Genomic DNA, 16,434 nt, shown 5'->3' on the forward strand with positions numbered 1-16,434 from the left:
CCTCCTTCCACTCAAAATCAAACAACCAAAACACAAAATTTATTCTCCAGAAGACCAGGGAGGAGGAAGTGATGGAAAATCATCTGATATTTATTGCCTTTGCAACTTGTGCTCTCCATTCCAATTCAGTGACCTCCCACCATGAGCAGATTTCAGGGGTCTTGATGACAGCAAATAAAATTAAGTTTGAAAAGTATAATTTAGCCTTCATTAAAATACCAAAAAAACCTACTAAATTTCAAGTGGTTAATCTTCTACAAAAACAAACTTCTATTCGAAAGCTTATGCCAAAGCCAACTAATTATTTCATATTCTCGTTAAGCTGCCAATCAGTGAACTTCAAACTCACTGCTGAAAAATAAGATAGCTTTTGGAAATCAGCCAAGTATTCATAATGAGTACTTAAGGAAATGTAAACAGCCCTTTTTTAACCATACAAGCACACTGGTAGGATGTTTCTTTTCAACATTGACAAATAGGCAGCATGGTGACTCAGTGGTTAGCACTGTTGCCTCACAGCGCCAGGGACCTGAGTTCAATCCCAGCTTTGGGTGACCTCTTGTGTGGAGTTTGCACATTCTCCCCATGTCTTCGTGGGATTCCTACCACAGTCCAAAGATGTGCAGTTTAGGTGAATTGGACATGCTAAGTTGCCCATAATGTTCAGGTGCATTAGTCAGGGGTAAATATAGGGTAGGGGGAATGGGTCTGGGTGGGTTACACTTTGGAGGGTTGGTGTGGACTTGTTGGGCCAAATGGCCTCTTTCCACACTGTAGGGATAATATTGTGTAAGAGTTTTAAAATCGTCATATCATTACCGTTCGAGTGACATTATGCAGTCCTTTACAGCTTGTGTGTCTACGCTATAAATTTGAGTCTCTCATAAGTGAGAGTTAATAGTCTTGAAACATTCAAACTGGGTCAACACTGAACTCTGGAGTGAGCCTGCAGCTGTCCCCAGATGCAGGTCAGAGGCAGCCAAGTGGCAAGCGAAAAGTTCAATCTCCACTCTTCAGAAATGTCTTAATTATGTTGTGGAATTTTGACCCTCTCGTCCCCATGCAGTCCCTACCAGGTGAGCTTGAGCATCAGATAATTGCTGAAATGGCTACTAATTCAAGAGTTATGACCCCAAGAGAGATAGATGGAGATGGTCCACAAAAAGGTCTAGTTCAGAGCAAAAAAAGAAATCACTCAAACTCTGCTCATCATCTCAAATGATAGCCCCACCATAACATATTTATTACATTCCCTTGCAAGAAGAGAAGGGCTGTACTGTTTTTGGAGGATGTCAACAAGAGGTCACTCTGAGTGACCAAGGTTACATGGAGTGAGTTAGAATCGCAGGTCAGTGCCCACTGAGAGACTGGATTCAGTCCTGCAAGAGGATGAATGATGTGCTGTGGTTTGGATGGTATCTACTGCTGTCTACTTAATGCGTTTGGACCTCTAAGTAAAAGGGTGTACGACGCTAACTGACGTACACGTTACCAGTGGACTGAAGTCTCATCATCACTCAGAAGACCTGGTCTGGTAGCTTTCCAGCAAAGACTGACATGTACAACAACAAAAGGTATCTTTGGGATGAACACCTCACAAGAATATCAGGTATTCACGTCATATCAAGGCTTATTGATATTCATCAACACTGCAACCAACCCCCAGATCAATTATAATTCAATTACATGCAATGTCAAAGTATCTTATCATTTAAGATTAAAAACATAAAAATTCCCTTGAAGACAGGTTAACTCTTCCAAGTATCTACAAGCATTCATAAAAAAGTCATTTAGCCTCAAGTCTATTCGGTTTTAAATTTTTGTGAGCCTGTGGGTCTCATCTCGCTGTTGAGATTAGAGTGGTACTGAAAAAGCACAGCAGGTCAGGCAGCATTCAAGGAGCAGGCAAATTGACGTTTCGGGCAAACGCCCGTTTGCCCAAAATGTCGATTTTCCTGCTCCTCAGATGCTGCCTGACCTGCTGTGCTTTTCCAGCAGCACTCGAATTTAGACTCTGATCTCCAGCATCTGCAGTCCTCACTTTCACCTCATCTCACTGTTGCCCTGGCTTCCACAATCGCGTCATCAGCAGTGTCGGCTTTCTTGGCAACTGTGAGACTCCACTTCTTCCTTATCTGAGGAGACATCTCCCCCGGTGGCTGGTCCAACTCCCCTCTCTACTAAGTTCTGACCCAATCATTGAGCCAGTTGTGCAGGATGGAGCAAGCAATGGAGTGCTGCTCTTGAGCAGTGCACACAACAAAGATACATCTTCAAAAGCCGGGCTATCTGTTCAGTAATGGCCCCAATTGCATGGGAAGCACTGAAACATTGTTCTGCATTTGTCCACGTGTCTTGCACTGGGGCCATTGGCCATTCTTTCTGGTATTTTCCTTCCCTCATCCTCCAGCCATGGAGATGATGCAAGGTGGGGAAAAGCATTCGCAAAACCTGGGAATTGTGCAGGACGTTAAGAATTATGACAGGTCCCCAGATAGTGGGTGGACAACTTCAGGATGGGGAGCATGTGGTCACAAACAAGCTGGATATTGAGGAAGTGAAATCTCTTCCCTTCTTGAATAAGACTGGATGAGGTCATAGAGCTCTGAGTGCTGCATGTGTATAGCTGATAGCCTCTTGTACCTGAAGGAATCCAGCGATGGCCACAGGTCCCATGGTTCAAACAGCTTGGTTCTCTGCACTGATGGTAATCTGGACAAATTGTGTTGCTTTCCTGGAAATGACACTGATAAATTATCAAATGCATTTGCGAATTGCAATTTGGGAGATGGCATACTTGTTGCCCAGTGAGATTTGGAAGTAGCTGTGGAAAGAATTTGTGATGCAGCTGTAACCTTCAGCAGCATTGGCATTACACTTCCTTCCAAGCTGACTGACCACAGATCTGCCTGTTGGCAGATGAGGATGATGACTTCTCGACTGGAAGATGCTTCCAGCGCTGCCTGAGGGGAGATGGAATGACATTTATAGACTGTTCCTCAGTAAATTGACCAATGGCATTGAAGCCTTTTGCTCCCCTCTTCAATGTGCTGCTGACTTGGCCACACCTGCATCCCGTGAGCCCCAGATTCCTGAATCTGTTGTTGTAGTAATTCTTCTGTATTTTCTGCCTTCGTCTTCTCAATATCGGAGAAGTTAAGACAACTGTTAGTTAAAGTAGATCAAACATGTGACATGGAAGTGACGATCTGTTAAGAAATATCAGGAGTCAGATGTATGCTTTTCATTCAAGATACTGACATTATCATCACAACTAGTGAGCCTTTATCTGTTCATCATGTGTTGGGTGACAGCTAGTCCTACAGCCACCTCTATAGGACGAGAACATCCTCCATGATACATAGCTGGTGTTCCCTTCTTGATGCTTCCATGAATGTACATATCTGGAGCAAAATTAGACCATTCAGACCATTGAGCCAGTAATATCATTCAGTAAAATCACAACTGATTAGATTAATTACATACAATGTGGAAACAGGCCCTTCGGCCCAACAAGTCCACACCCACCCAGACCCATTCCCCTTCACGTAACACTACGGGCAATTTAACATGGCCAATTCACCTAACCTGCACATTTTTGGACTGTGGGAGGAAACCGGAGCACCCAAAGGAAACCCACGCAGACATGGAGAGAATGTGCAAACTCCACACAGTCAGTCGCCTGAGGCGGGAATTGAACCCGGGGGTCTCTGGCGCTGTGAGGCAGCAGTGCTAACAGCCCGATCTGACAGTAACCTAAAATCTGCAATTCCTCTCGGGTAACTGAAGAGTTTGGGACTGTGAAAAAGATAGAGAGAGAGGGGTATTTTGATCTCTAACAGAACAGGAGCTGTTTCTCTGTTCTCTGTCATCAAAATTCATTTTAAACCTGAAGCCAACCAATTGATCTTTTCTTCAGCAGTTGTTGTAAGCTGTGACATTTAACTGATAAGACAGAGAGACTTCATCAGTGAACCAGCCACTGTGTCCCTTGAAAACAAGGGGATGCATCTAGAGAAAGATGATCACAAAACAACTTTCTGATTGGCTAAGAACCATAAGGCTCATCTCAGCAACCCATGAAAAAGAACCACTGAACTGCCTCTCAGATTTCCTTTGTTCATCATCATTTTTCTCTGTCTCTTTGTGAGTGTGCATGTGTGTAGATCTGTCTAACTATCAGCCTGTGAGAGCACGTTTATAAGGGGATTAGATTTTTAAATTGTAGCGTTATACGATGATGGTTTATAATTGGTTATTTGTAGCTAGAGTCTATTTACTTGTAATAAACATCAATTCTTCTTAAGTTCAGAAACCTGGCCCATGCTTTCCATCAACTCTGAAAATTGGGGAATATTATCTCTTATTTTAAAATCTTTAACTTTTCTGAAGACTTGGGAATAGCAAGGCTTGATTTCCATCTGGAAACTCTATTTCTGCCTCCTGCTCAATTAAATCCCCCGACCAACCTTCAAAAACCAAAATGGACCCAGAAGATTCCTCCTTTCTCTATAAAGCTCTCCGCTTTAAGCTATGTTTTATGTTAGACAGCTCCACCTGAAAGTAATTACTTCAGTTTCCACTTCTGTTTTGCATACACTATTGTTCTAGAATGTAAGATGGCACCCATCCAACCTTTGCGTAAAATACTAACATCAATCCTTGAAATGGAAGACTAAACATTAATATTAACCAACGTTACCAATGTCTTTAATAAAACATATGTTGAAATAGCAATACATGCTAAAAAGAGAATTAACCACATTAAAGTCAGCATAATGCATAAAGAAGTAACATATTGCATAACGAGGTTGTGCAACTCCAGCCTACATAATAGATTGTTTTCTGTAATTCACTGCTCTCAGTATGTACACTATATTAGACTTAACGTGCTTATATCAAACAGTTATGAGCTTCCACAGGATGTGGATCACCAATTTCAAACCAATTAAACAAGCATCTGGTAAAATTACTGTACAAGAATGAACATATTCTTTGAGTTCAATAAATGGAAGGTGTGTGTCACCCAGTACTAGCTGCCAGTTGGTGTGAACATAGAATGCCTTTAAAAGTTCTTTGTGAAACCGGTTTCTTATTTTGGTAACTTAATAGTAATCACATTCAATTTTATTTTGAATATTCAAAAAAGTACTTGCCAATCGATCATAAAACTTTAAATAAATCATAGAAAATGATGATAATAACAGTACGACATCCAATCCATCACACCCATACTATTTGGGTCTGCATTTACAACATCACTTACTCTTACTCCACTCATAAACCTACAATTTTACTTCCCAGATAATTCCCTTTAAAAAGTCAAAATTGAATCAGTTGCAGGCCATGCATTGTGGATCCTAATCCTGCGTGTTGCACATACAGCTGGAGTACAAACACACACTGAACTGCAGTGAAAGCATCCTCCTCAAAGAACACCACTCGCTGACAGCAACAAAACACTTCCATTGACCCAGCGTGAATAAAAAGTTGGTTTGAATCCCTTACCCACTATCAGAACACACTCCATGCACTGCAGTCGGGTGACAGCTCCACTGTTTGATGGTGCCCATCCTGCTTGACTGCAGCTGGTGATGAAGCCCAAGCTTCAGACTTGTTTGGAAAATCTGGGCAACTCTAAACTGCAACAGGGAAGGTGTGGTCAATAGCTCCACACAGAGAACAGTGCAAATTGTGGCTGCGTTCATCTTCCTCGGGGAATTCATACCTGGGGTATCATTACACCGACTCACACTGTGTCAGCTGAAGCTCTTGAAAGGATTGTTAACCTTGAAATTGAGCTATAATTGCTGTTCCAGCCATTCAAATAAAAACAAGGCACTGCACATAGAACTTTTTCCTGATGTTATCATTGTGACCTTTGCCAAAAACCACCAATGGAAACAATTTTCCCTACCTACTTTGTCTAGACTTGTAATCATTCTGTACACCACAATCTTAATGTTTTCTCCACAATAAACAGTATTGGCTTTTCCTAACAAGAATCCATCTACTTTTGCCTCAAAAATATTCAATGGCCATCCCTTCCCATCCCACCTCACCCACCCCCCCCCTCTCCACCCCAGAAAGAAAAGCTATCTCCTTACCTCTGTCCTAAAGGAATGACCAATAATTCTGGACTAACTCACAAGAGGAAACATCCTTTCCACATCTATCTTATCAAAGTCATTTGGGATCGAATACGTTGCAGCCAAGTCACGCATCACTCCTCCAAACCCGAGTGGAAATGAGCTTGGTTTGTTCAACTCATCCCCAAAGTGAACTTGCTCATTCCAGGTAGCATACAAATGTAGTGGTTACAGGGGCAGGTCAAAGGCTAGGAGTCCTGCAGCGAATAAATCGTCTTCCCATTTCCTAAAGCCTGTTCACTCTCCATGGATTTCCTCTCAACTTCCAGCATTTTAAATGAATTTGTCTCACCTTGTCACATTGGAAATACCTTCTTATTTTCAATTCCAACTTTAGTGCTTTCACTTCTGATCTGGGGAGGAGACCTTGGGGCATGCCTTCTCTTTGCTTTCACATTTTCTAACCCTTACGTATTTATGAGGGTGACAGAAAAAAGGTTTAGTTTTTTTTTGTATTCATAATAATCATCAGCTATTATGTTTTGACACCTCTGGTTCTGCAACATAAGTCCTTCGTTCAGGAGGTAATGAGTTTTACAATTCCTCAAAGAGAATCATCTCTCCAGCAGCTTGACATGTGAATTCTGTCTGAGAACATAAGAATGAGGAGCAGGAGTAGGCCATCTGGCCAGTCGAGCCTGCTCTGCCATTCAATAGGATCATGGCTGATCTTTCTGGGGACTCAGCTCTACTTGCCCACCCACTCACCATAACCCCCAATTGCTTTGCTGTTCAAAAATCTAACTTTTCCTTAAACCCAAGCAATGAGGGAGCCCCATCTGCTTCACTGGGCAGGGAATTCCACAGATTCACAACCTCTTGGGTGGAGAGGTGCACCCTCAACTCAGTCCGAAATCTAATACGCACATGCACCTGTCAAAATTACTTTGCTTAACCCTTTCGAATTTGATATAGGTTGCCCTGGCTGTTCCCTTAAATCCCAGAATTGTTGCCTATATGCATCAGGCACTAATCTGTATGTAGCCAATGCAGTCATCTTTATAGCATCATAATCCCTAGCAACTGCATCTGACAGTAAAGCAGACATTTCCTGTGATTTACCTCTCAAAGTACACTCTATGAACAATTTCCAATCCACATTTGCCCAATTTATTTATCTGGCCATTTCCTCAAATGACATGAAGAATCCCTCCACGTCCTTCTCATCTAATTTAGGTAGGGCATGTACAAAATTAATCATTTCCCACTGACCTTAAATTAAGATTCAGTTTCTCCCCATCCATGCCTGCATCAGCACTTGACATCTCTAGTTCCAACTGTCTAATTTTATGTTTATATTCATATTGTGTCTCCTGCGATTCTAATTCTAATTTTCTCATTCCAATTCTTTTTAATTCCATTTCTCTTTGTTTTTATTTCTCTGCTTTTTCTTGGTTGTTTTTTCCCTCTATCTATCTATCTATAGTTTCTTAATTCTCTCCTCAAGCTCTAGCTGCTTTAACTATAAATGACTTGGATAGTTCTCTTGTATTCCCTCCAAACCCAAATGCCATGCTAGTACCTTAGCTTTCTCTGTCTTCCTCATTCTGTCAGTCAGTGCTACAACCGGTTCACCCACCAAGCCAACCTACCTGTTCTTTCAAATTTTCCTTAAGGCTGCTGGAACAACACTGCTACCTGCAGGAAATCCTTTGTTGTGCTTTGTCTTAAACACTGGATAGAACCTGGTGTTTTCCTTCACCTGCCTTATTTACGAGTTTCACACCAAAATCCACATTCCTTCTGTTTGAAGATAATCTCAGAGGAGCCTCCAAACGTTGTCGTGTCTGACTGGGTAGCATGGTCGAAAATGGACTCTGCTATTCCCAGTGTCATCACAAAAGTTAAAGATTTCAAAGAGTGTGCAAAATTACTCATCTTTTAGACACAGGTTCATTGAAATCATGGAACAGACCTCTGAACCTAACAAGATTACTATTTATTATAAATAAATAGACCACAGCTACATAGCACCTCATTCATTTTAACCTCACTTAGAATCGTCTTCCAAGGATGCCTATTTTGAAGAAGTTCTCCTTCTCTGCTCTACAAAGATCTCAGTGAATCTCTCTCTCACTGCAACTCCTAGGTCAGGCCTCATTCCTGATGAAGGGCTTTTGCCTGAAACATCGATTCTCCTGCTCCTCAGATGCTGCCTGGCCTGCTGTGCTTTTCTAGCACCACACTCTCGACTCTAATTTCCAGCATCTTCAGTCCTCATTTTCACATAACTATATGTAAACAATTGTGAACCATTGACATCCAACTCTACAAGTTAAATCTTTAATCTCTTATAAACACCCCTACATATATACAGACCCCGACAGAAAGAAAAATGGGTGGCATGGGTGGAGGGAAAAAATGGGAAAGTGGTTCAGTGGGACCTTTTTACAGGATCTGGTGAGATGATTCTGATCAGAATGTTACTTCTCTGTTTTCTTTCTCTAGATGCTTTCATTAGTTTGCAGGCAAGCACAGGGTGGTTGTGTCACACACTTTATAGGTCTCTGACTTATGAATTGAAAATCACGGCTAAATGCAACTGGAGAAGGAAGAATAAACTGGTTTTCTTCAGTCTTCAGGTTTGCTGCAGATAATTGAGACAGTTCCTGAGCTGGCCGGAGAATGGCTCACTTCATCCCAGCCTCATTACAGCTCTAGGCTGTCTGAGAACCAATTACAATAATGGTTGGTAGGCAGAAAGTCGTCGATAAATGGTCACTAGCTAAAAAATGGTTGCAAACAATTAAACAACTAACAGGAGGAAAATGCTCCACAAATCCTTCCATCCTTAACGATGGTGTAGGCCAGCACGTTAGAGTAGAAGTTGAGGTTGAAACATTAAAAATCATCTTCAAGAGAAATGCTGAATGGATGATCCATTTTTCTTTCCTCTTGAGCATCAGAGGTATGCCAATTTGATTCAGTCAACATGATTTTAAGAAATGGCTGGAGATGTTAGATGCTACAAAGCCTATGGGTCTTGTCATACCCACACAGTAGCACTGAAGTCTTGTGTGCCAGAATGAGCTACACCTCGAACAAGTACAGTTACAACACTGGCATCTTTCCCATAATTTGGAGATTGCCCAGTATGCCTTGTACATTAAAAGCAGGTCAAATTTAATTTAGCCCATCACCAACTCATGAACCAACTCTCAACTATTAGCAAAGTGATGGAACACTTCATTGACAGTGATTTCAAGAGGCCCTTAAACAGCAATAACTTCCCCCTTGATGTTCAGTTGGATTCTGCCAGCACCACTCATTTCCTGAGCTTGAGCTAAATATATAAATAACACAACCTCACTCAAAAGGTGAAGTGATGGTGACTTTGACATCAAGACATCAGCTTTTGATTTAGTGTGGCAGCAAGAAACCTGGTCAAAACTGAAATGAGGGAAGCTCTCCACCGGTTAGAGTCACACCTCGTGAAAAAAGATGGTCGCAGCTGTTGGAGGTCAATCATCTCAGTTACACAGTATTGCTGATGATGGCCTTAATGGCTTCGTGAATGACTGTCTCTTCCTGATTAGGTCAGAAATATGGATGTTCACTGATGATTGCACAATCTTTAATACTATGTGCAATACTTTAGAGGCTGAGGCCATTCGTGTTCATACGCACCAAGATCTGGACAACATTCAAGTTTCGGTTGATAAGTGGCAAGTGATATCTGTGCCACACAAGTGCCAAGCAACGACTATTTCCAACAAGAGAATCTAACCATCTACGCTTGACACTCAATGGCATTTCCATCCCTGCATCCCCGGCTATCAGCATCCTAGAAGCTGAAAATTCTGAGGCAAGTTACTCAACTCCTAAATTCCCAAAACGTATCCATCATCTATTAGGCACAAGACAGGAGTGGATGAATGCGATTCTGACAACACACAAGATTTTCAACACTATTCAGGTCAAAGTGACCTGCTTGAATAGCATCCGACCCATCACTTCTGTCTTTACCATGGATCATAATCCTTTTCTAAAAACTCATTCACATGATGTGGGCATCGCTGGGCCAGGGATTTACTACCCAGTGGACAGTTAAGAGTCAGCCACATCACTACAGGTGTGGAGTTACATGCAGCTCTGACAACATAAGGATGCCAGTTTCCTTCCCTAGTGAGCCACATGGGTTTCTCCTGACAATGAGCAGCTGTTTTCTGGTCAACATCAGATTCTTTCCAGATTTTTATGAAATTCACATTCCACCATCCACCATGGCGGGCTTTGAATCTGAGTCCCTGAAGCATGACCAGAGTCTCTGGATTAATAGTCAAACAATAATAAATTTAGGTCATTAGATAATTTCAACGGATTTTTACAATTAACAGCTGTTATATCGTTGCCATTAGGCCAGGTTTTTAATCAGATTTATTTATTGAATTCAAATTTCACAATAGGGATTTGAATCCATGATTAGTTCTAGTGACATCACAAATATGCCCAGCATGACAGCCCCCCCAATTAGATTAGATTAGATTACTTAGAGTGTGGAAACAAGTGCACACTGACCCTCCAAAGAGCAACCCACCCAGACCCATTCCCCTACATTTACCCCTTCACCTAACACTATGGGCAATTTAGCATGGCCAATTCACCTGACCTACACAATTTTGGGCTGTGGGAGGAAACCGGAGCAAACCCACGCAGACACGGGGAGAATGTGCAAACTCCACACAGATAGTCGCCTGAGACGGGAATTGAACCTGGGTCTCTGGCACTGTGAGGCAGCAGTGCTAACCGCTGTGCCACTATGCCACCCAATTCTATGGAGATATCAAAATTTTAAGCACAGCATTTTTTTTCTGTAAAATAAAAGACAACATACAGTCAAAAGGTGACTGAGAATATACAATGCAATTCAGGACTGTCAGGAAGGCACTTCAGCCTTGAGAGTGACCCTGAAATGTCATGTCTGACCAGTATCAAGGAAACTTCAAAGATAAGGACTTCAAAGACAGGAAACACATGGCAAACTGGATAGTAATATCCTGTGCATTATCTCAGTCTGTGATGGGAGCAAAGAGAGCTGTCTGGGGGAGTGACTTGTTTGTGTTTTTCCCTGCCAAGAGTACACGAGAGCAGGGATTGAAAACCAGTTTCAGTGCTCTTTTATGTGGACAAATGAGTAAAGGTATGTGCTGTAGGGTCTCAGCTGAGACATCCCCTCATCATCATCGCGCTGCAGGTATAACAAAAAAGCCTCTTTCTTTGATCAAAGCCAGAAAGTAAGTGAAACCTGAGTCAAAATAGGACAAAGGCCTATTAGCTCACCTGCAAAACCAAGCATCTCAAATCAACCAGTGACCTGCCAGAATCAGTGCGACTGGTATCACCCAAAATGACAGCCACAACATCCCATCATCTATGCATTTTGGAACTCAGATTGATCCACATATCTCTTTTAGACCTACCTGCCATTTTGAATCTAATTTGCTTTATTATTTCCATTTTCATATTTAGTAACTGATAAACTTCACTTCCTCTTTAACAGAAGAAAATCTGGTTAAATTGACTCCTTTTAAAGTGTAAAATAATTTCAATCTTGGAGAAAGATGTCCACAAGGAAAGCCAGCTTTTGTAATTAACCTTGCAGCAAACAAGCAAGAGGGAGAGCTGCCAAATTTAATCCACTAATTCTCCATCTTATTCAATCCAAAAAAGACACTTGCACACGTATCATATGAATACATATATTGTCAACATACACAACAGATTGTGTCTTCATGAGTTGAAGAAGAAAATAAATTGCAACAAATGATTGTTAGACTTTCAATGTGAATCAACAAATGTTCATAACTAAGGGGGCCAGTTACTTTTGTGTCCTCAGTTTCAATCCGAGTGCATGACATCAGTTATTTACTTTCCTTTCATTATTGCCAGAAAAAACATTTAAACCGGCAGTAGTCACAGAAGTAAACAAGGACCAGGCAGAACCTAATGGGAAAAACAGGTTTTTACAATTTGACAGTGAGCCTTTTTCAAGAAAAAGACAAACTCCCCAGCTGTGGTAGTTAACTTGAACATTTATCGAGGTTACATTGCTCACTGGTTGCTTGTGAATAAAATCATCATTGTTACAAACATAATGTGATTGGTTTTGCTGATGCTTCCACGAACTAAATTGCATTCTCGCTAACGCAGTGCGCATTTCAAACAATTCTGTAAATGGGCTGAAAAGTGAACATTTAAATTATTGTTACACTGATTGGATTTAGTGTAAAAAAGTCAGCCCCCAGATTTTTACTCAGAATTCATGGTAAGCTGATAATAAAATGTTTAGGTATGAACTTAAGCCTTTCCTGTTGTAATTAGCATCACTATTTTAATATTACGAGAAACTAATATGGGAGTCTGCGATCCAGTAACGTCTCCATCTTATTGAAACCTCCAAACAATCTGAATGTTAGAACCAAACGTCTGCACAGACCATTAATTTAGAGCTGAAAACTCCAGCAATTTCCTCAAGAGCACTTTCTTGTCATTGTGCTCAATTTAACTGACTTAACAGTTCATTGCAAATTCACTGACATCAAGATGTGATGTGTCCTTAGATGAACTCAGATTCTACTGGCAGAATTTCTTCAGTGCTTGCTTCAGTGCCACGAGCTCAGGCTGCCAACAACATACTCCAGCACTTGATAATGCTGCATTTCTTTTATTTGCAATAAAACTTTTTTTTTCTCTCTCTCTCGAATTTTCCTCTTCTGACACGTCCTGCCCTGAGCAATGTGGCTTAGTGGGAGAATGGAAGTCTTGTCTCCCAAACTGAAGCTAACATGTATAAGGCTGGAAACAGTCACTTCTGGAGCCACCAACTGAGGTGGGCTCCCAAGGCAGACTGGATTTTCACCACAAGCCTACTAATATTATCCTCATTTGGCTGGACCCTGAGAAATTCAACAGGAACAGTGTGGAGAAGTGCAGTGAGTACCACAGCACCGTGTTTGCTGGATTTTTGTCCAAGCTGATATCACTTGAGCATATATTATGGCAATATATGACTTGACACTGTGGCCATAAACACAACTGAACAAGCCTGTTGTGGATAAGGGTCAAACTGAAAATTGTAATCGTATCACACTTTTAGTCCCAAAGTGCTCTACAGAATAAAATCCAAGAACAAGCAATAGATATTGGGTCAGATGAACTAAAGAATGATCAAAGAGGTAGGTTTCAAACAACGGCCTAATGAAGGAAAGAGATGTGGAGAAGATGAGAGGGTTACAAGCTGCAGTCACCAGTGGTTGAGCAACTAAAATTGGAGATGTTCACCAGGCCAGGTTTGAAGGTATGCAGATCTTGGAAAAGATGACAGAGGCTGGGAAAGGTGAGCGCATGAGGAATTTGAAAAGGTGACAGAGGCTGGGAAAGGTGAGCGCATGAGGAATTTGAAAAGGTGACAGAGGCTGGGAAAGGTGAGCGCATGAGGAATTTGAAAAGATGACAGAGGCTGGGAAAGGTGAGCGCATGAGGAATTTGAAAAGATGACAGAGGCTGGGAAAGGTGAGCGCATGAGGAATTTGAAAAGAGAGATTAGAATGTTTCTTAGCCAGGAGTCAATTCATGTCAGCAAGCACAGGGGTGATGTGCGAATGGGACGTGTCGTGAGTTTAGACATTGGCAACAAGTTCCAGATGGCTGTCAGAATAGAAAGTGGAAGTCCATTCACAAACATACTGGAATGGTCTAGTCAAGAGTTGACGATGGTCCAGTAACATAATCACGTGAAAAGATTTTTTTAAACATGAAAATGTTTTTGTTAAAATTAAGCATTGTCTGTAGATTGTAGACAAAAAATGATTAATCAGCAATGTCAGTATTTTCAGCTTCCATGCCTTTTGTGTTTTTAATGTGGTGGCTGGTGCTAAATTTTCATCAGCTTATCAATTATACTTCAAACAACAGAACATACTGAGGGAGTTAACATCTGGCCGATCCACACAAACGGGGGCATGAACCTAATAAAGCTCAGAACAGGAGCACCTTGCTCACACAAACATTGGCATTTTTCCCAAGTGATAGCTCGGTCTACCCATAGCAGCAGTTATTTCTGTCCCATGGACTATAGTCACAGCTTTCTGGCAATGTTTCAACGTTTGTTATAATTGTAATCTATTGAAAGACAACAAAGAGTTACACAGGCTAGATGCTGATACATGAAAAATAGCAAATGTTAAGCTGAACAAACTGATTTACAGCAGCAGACATCAAGAAGAAGGGAATTTGAGCATGGTGCTGATGCGTTGTTATTGGTGACTGATCATTTTGAGCTTATGGACCACACTTGTTTCCTGTCTCAACTTCCTTAAAACTGATTCAAGGTATGGAAAATTATTCTAATGCTGATATTATCAATTTCCCGAATTTAAAGTAATTCAATAATTTATCTTGTGGCTTGAGCAGTTTGGGAAGTAGAATTCTTTAATGGGAGGGTCTTAGCAGCATTGTCGACAGAAAGGAATCTGGCAGAATTGGAGAAATCTGGATGAGGTGCATATTGATGCTATTTTACCCCTTCTTCATGCCTTTCATTTATAGTAATTAATGCTTATTCAGGTCCGTGTTGACTGCCCAACTCACCTCATTGATATTCCAAATTCACCCAACAATCTAGACGTGAGGAAAACCAGACATCGAGACCAGAATGGGTGGTTGATGGGCCAGATGACATCAATGTTGAACACTGGATACCAACATTTGATGGTCTATGGCCAATGGCCCAAAGCATCTCACCACTGTCGATGGACAACGATGTCCAACATGTGCCGGACTCAAACCTCATGGCACATCACTGATTTGCTTGTAGGGTGTTTCTGCACCAGAAACTATTGTTTTAATGCTGCCGCAAAGTCACTACACATGGACTGAACCAGGCTGCATCTCCGGGCTCTTCCTCACTACCATAAAACTCAGTCAACCTGATCCTATGTGGATGCTTACGGGATCCCTACTCTGCATTGCCATGCCTTGTGTTTTTGAGCATTGCCTCCTCAATTCCTGTTACTGCTGTCTTGCCATCATTTAGCATGGATACACAGTCAGGAAGCTCTTCACTGTTGTCAGCAGGCCTCAATCCACTCAAGGGAGATGGTGTTCTCTCAAGGTATTCTGGCACAGCAAGTTAAGGGCGTCTCCATTACCAGCTTAGGGCCTGCTCAGGGCTGTCACAATCAGAATCAATACCTCATGTGAGCAGAGGAGCTGAATGATGGGATTCCTGCCTTATTGTGGCCTTTCCTTCTGAAAACAAGAGAGACAGGTATTACAGATGGTGCAAATAGGTGGCACATCTATTACAGTTGGTGAAGGTGAGGAGGTGTGTTGAAGGAGAGAATAAGCAGCATAGAGAGCATGCAGGGCTAGTGCTGTCAGGGGTGAGAGTGGGTGAGGGCAAGTGGGAAGCTGCTTCTGGCAATAGTGAGAGTGATGGAGTATGAAGTTTGGTGGGAGGTGGGTACAATGGCAGAGGGAGTGTGAGGCCTTGGATAGAAGGTGGCAGGTAAAAAATGAGGTCTGCAGATGCTGGAGATCAGAGCTGAAAATGTTTTGCTGGTTAAAGCACAGCAGGTTAGGCAGCATCCAAGGAACAGGAAATTCAACGTTTCGGGCATAGGGCTTATGCCCGAAACGTCGAATTTCCTGTTCCTTGGATGCTCCCTAACCTGCTGTGCTTTAACCAGCAACACATTTTCAGCATAGAAGGTGGCAGCACTTGCACTGGTGGGAGATAGGCCTTCTTCCCACCGTGCTGGGCTTTCCTTGAGATAGCTAAGAATCCTTCAACCAACCTCAGCCCAGACTGGCATAGTTTGGTGTCATGGCTTCCACTGCTGGTCCTCAGAGCAAAGGACATACAGCCTATGCATCACCAAATCTAGTAGGAGCTCCACCTGCCAGTCCCCCTCTGTCTTCCATGTGGGGGAAACTGTCAGAAATACCCAGGGTAGCTCCAGATTTCTGGTGCTTGTCTGGTGCACAACGTCTTTGTAATATAGTACCTGTGCTTGGGTGCCTGTCAACTCTGAGCTGTTACAGGTACTGCACATGGGTGAGATGGATATGATATATACTATAGAGGCAAGAATGCCAAATAATGAGGAGATTCAGTGAGAAAACTGACTTGGTCTTGCACTAAGAATCCTACCAAACAAACCCGATTTGGATTTAACCAAAAATCTGTAAGATTCAGCCCTGTGTGTTCCTGAGATTTGGGCACAGCATTTAGTGCCTATTCTTAATTATCCTTGAGAATATAGAAGCATAAGAAATAGGAGCA

This window comes from Hemiscyllium ocellatum, chromosome 1 (genome assembly GCF_020745735.1).
Source record: "Hemiscyllium ocellatum isolate sHemOce1 chromosome 1, sHemOce1.pat.X.cur, whole genome shotgun sequence".
In the NCBI taxonomy this organism is placed as follows: Eukaryota; Metazoa; Chordata; class Chondrichthyes; order Orectolobiformes; family Hemiscylliidae; genus Hemiscyllium; species Hemiscyllium ocellatum.